General features: G+C 55.8%; 1 long non-coding RNA gene across 1 annotated transcript; it reads left to right on the top strand.

Annotated features, from left to right (window-relative positions):
- The first annotated feature begins 341 nt into the window (after positions 1-341).
- Positions 342-4,017, top strand: LOC119099167 (uncharacterized). The gene is made up of 4 exons (XR_005094317.1): positions 342-438; positions 913-1,015; positions 2,511-2,686; positions 3,445-4,017. It is a non-coding gene; the product is annotated as an uncharacterized LOC119099167 (long non-coding RNA).

Genomic DNA, 4,017 nt, shown 5'->3' on the forward strand with positions numbered 1-4,017 from the left:
TCGGGGTCCTGATCACGCGGTGACCGGCTGACCACACATGATCGCCAGCAGACGTGCAAACTAGCCACCACCGCGCCCACGGCGTAAGCCACGACCAGCCCAGGTTCAGCCGTCTCCCCCGCCGACCCCAAACACGTCTCCGTACGACACGCTTACAGTCGTGTTTGCGAGCACGCGCTCCGCGGCGCGTGACATCTCGCAGCAGCGCCGGGCGTGACATCCGGTGGGCCGGGGTCGGGTGCGGGACCGAGTTTGCACCTCTGCGCCGGGCGGGGGCCGCCGCGGGTTGGTGGGTCGACGCTATAAAGCCATCGCCGCCCGGCTGCCTGTCATTGGTTCACCGGAGTCGCTGCTTGAGACCGTCAGTTCTTCCCCGTGTCGCCCCGCTCCTGTTTGAATGTCCAGAAGGTTTATCTGGGCGCCGCGGCTTGAACTCGCGTAAGTACCCGATGGCTCAATTCAGTGGGGCAGGCATTCAGCCTTGCCACTCGGCTGGCCAGTCTAGCTGGTTTTGAAGCAGGATGGAATGTGTGTGTGTGTTACGAACGTTCATTGTCGTATAACGCTCACGGCGTACATGCTGTAAGGTATGGCTTATAATGGCATAGCCTTTCTCTTCGTTAAAGACCACCAAAAGTTCTGCAAGTCATCATTTCATTTCCCATATTGCTCAATCGCATACGATCACATAGCGGATGCCACATCGGCACATGGTGGCAGGTGGCATACGAGATGCTGCGTGCATCGCTCTGCCGGTCCGCTCGAGACCGGACTGAATGCGCGACGTTTGGAGGGATAGCGATGCAAGTGTACCATTGTATCCGAATGAGTGGCGCTCTGCCCGTCACCGGTCCACAGCGAGTTTGGTGCTACCAAAGATGTGAACTGCCTAATGCGGTGCATTCGCTGCAGGCTCGGTAGCAGTCTTGCCAGCAGCAAGGGCAGCAGACAGGCGAACTGCGGCAATAAGCTGGAGCGGGAGGTGCTGACGCTGGTCCACCGAGTGCCCTGATAGGTGAGTGGCGCGGGAGTGCTGTGACTCCGAAAACCGCCGGCAGTGCTGCACACTTGCTTAAGCGAGGTACGAGTGGTATTGTTCTTCTCGTACCCTTCTCTGCATCTGCTGTAATCTATGTCCATGCCGACCTGAGAGTGTGTCGAGGTATAGTCCAGCCATACTGAGAATGTCGTCCAGCACGCATGTATGATGCGAACTTCTCAACGGGCAGGATTACAGATGCATAGCTTTAGAAGACTCGAATGTTAGGTGTTTTGGTGTCCGAGGGCTGTCTCCACAATATCCACATCCAGAGGCAGCCCTGACCATTTCACCGAGTGCCCATTGCTTCACCTCACTGCCCCCGGCCAGAACGCTGCCGAAGACGAGCGCACGCCACTGGCCAGACCCGGCCTCCTTATCGCCTGTGACCTCCTCGCGTCACGTGTCGGCCTCCTCGTATCACGTGTTGTCCGGATGACGGCAGCGATCGTCCCCGCCAGACAACGGTCCTCTGACGTCACAGACGACACCCTGACGTCAGCGGTCGCATCCAGCGGCCCTTGTGCCGGGGCAGATGACGGGATGGTGCCCTGAATGACCTTCACTGGAGCGCGCGTCGCCCAGCGTCGGATGGGAGTGTAATGCTGTACTTGACAGCTCGGTCGAGTTGTGCTCCGGTACACGTTACGGATGTCTTTGAACCATTTGAGCCACTCATGGAAGGGGAAAGCTTAACAGGATATCTTCGTGACACGATGATACTAAAACACATTTCTATTCGTTGGATGCAGGAAATTAACTTTTGGTGCTTTAATCTATAGTTGCACGGCATTGCGTCATAGACTGCAGACATCACGCTTACTACTGCGCATGTTGGAACACAATTTCGGGCCTAATCCGCCACCATAGGACTTGATCTTCCCGCTTATGGAACTACCTCAGTTTTTATACAAAAAAACTCCAATCCGTTTAGGTCACGCAGGAGACGCTTCCTGCCTCGGAAAAGTCTGTGGTGATCAGAATGCTCCTAAGCCTCTCTGTTGCAATAGACATTATCAGGAACTACGAGTCCTGCAACCAATAGAGAAACGCGGAAGCACATGCCGAACACTTCCAAACGTGCCAGCTGTATGCCCTCCACCAGCGATTTGGCCGACCGCCAAGGCATTCGAGGTCGCCGCGTGCCCAGGCATGACACGTATAAGGCAGACGGGCCTCCCAACATCCCCCCCCCCTCCCCACACTGAGCAGACGGGGGGCGACGGCTAGACGGCGACGGAAGCTCGAGTCGCCCTACTTTGAGTGACGCGACCCGGCGGGGCCGCCGCCAACTTTCGCAGACGATGGGTGAGGAACTTTACCGTCCGTTGGCACATATTTTCCCCGAAATTTGTCGGCGGGCAGTTTATTGCGTGCTATTTTAGTGGCGACCGTCGACCCTGTCCGTAGTCAACTTGCGCGGCGGGAGAGTAATCTGCCGGCGAGCCTGACGACCGCGTCGCGTTCGCAGGAAGGTCGACAGCTAGCGGAGCGAACCTCTTCCCGCCGTCGGACCCTCCTTGATCGAGGCGGCACAGCGCAAGATCGAGTCAGCGAGTCGGCGAGTCGGTTAGCCAGCATGGGACACAGCGTGGGCCCTAAGTTCGCGGCGACGAGCAGCCAGAGCTTCGAGGCTAAGCCTGTCAAGTGAGTATTGCGGGGTTCTGGCATCGCCTGTGTTTAAGGCACTGGACGCAATCAAGAATCGACCGTTCGCTCCGCGTGTAGAAAGTTACGGGATCTCCCCAGATTGGTATTGCGGAGTTTCTTTTGCTAGGTGTTGGCTTTCCACGCTGTAAGAATTTTGCAAGCTTTGACTTTGATGTCGAGATAGTGATGTTTACCTCCAAAGATTCCGGGAAGTAAAAGCGTCAACCTGATGTTATAGCACCAGAGGCAGTGGTGTTTGAATGAGCGCGTCTGACCCAGAAAATGCAAATTTGGTAATTGCAAAGCCATTCTAAAGCTGCTTGGGTTCATGATGCAGGCTACAATAAGAAATGTCGCCATTTGCGAAAACAAACAAGGGCATGATTTTGGTTGATTTGAGTTTTTTAGACGCATTGATTGTCCGATGCTTATCGGAAAATGTCACGTGCATGACTATTTGCGCCAAAGTGAACACTTGTCTTCAAGACAGACACCGTTTAGTGCCATGACATGCTGTTCAAAGCCGATAATAATTGTTTTAGGCGTAGAGGCGATACTTTCCGAGCAAACTCTGCAGCAGACAAGAACATATTTGCCTCTCCGACATTCACCTTGCACTGGTATTTCGTAGGTTTCAAAGTCCCAATTCTATTCAGACACAACCCAGCGACAACGGCTAGCTGAGGCTGGCCGGTGGCTCCGGCCGCCATGCCTCCGATATAGTCTTGATGTAACCCGCGACGCTCGTTCGGCAGGAAGCCGGCGTTTACCGCCGCTCCGGTCAAGGGCCAGCAGGCGTCGGCCGCGGCCAAGCCGAAGGACAACGGCCCCTGGGGACCGCTGTTCAAGAACAAGGAGAACTTCAAGAGCATGCACATGTTCTAAGGAGGGCCGCGAGGAGCGCGCCGGAGCGTCGAGGACCGCTGCCGTGAGGACTGGTGCTCAGTGTCGCGCGGCTCAGCGCTCCGGCGGCGGCCGGCATCGGCAGCAACGCGCACTGGCCCGGTGACAGCTATCGGTGACGGTCCGGTGACGGGGCGCAGTGACGTGTTGGACAGCCGTCGGTGACTGGTTCGCGGCGAGTGACCCTGGCAAATGTATCGTCTGATCGCCAGAAGATAGGCAACGGCGTGGTGTGGCGAAGCGTCTTGCATCAAGACGGCTTGTCCATTTATTGGTGGCTTTAAATAAAGGCAAATTTATTTTGTGAGTTTTGTTGATGTGAGAGCTCGGATTTTGCCGCTCTGAAAGTGAGATGATCATCATGAAATCGCCGACCGACGAATACGTTCATTTGCAACTGAGGGCAATATAAATCTGCGAATATC

Source organism: Pollicipes pollicipes, unplaced genomic scaffold (genome assembly GCF_011947565.3).
Source record: "Pollicipes pollicipes isolate AB1234 unplaced genomic scaffold, Ppol_2.1 Scaffold_4740;HRSCAF=5597_pilon_pilon_pilon, whole genome shotgun sequence".
NCBI lineage: Eukaryota > Metazoa > Arthropoda > Thecostraca > Pollicipedomorpha > Pollicipedidae > Pollicipes > Pollicipes pollicipes.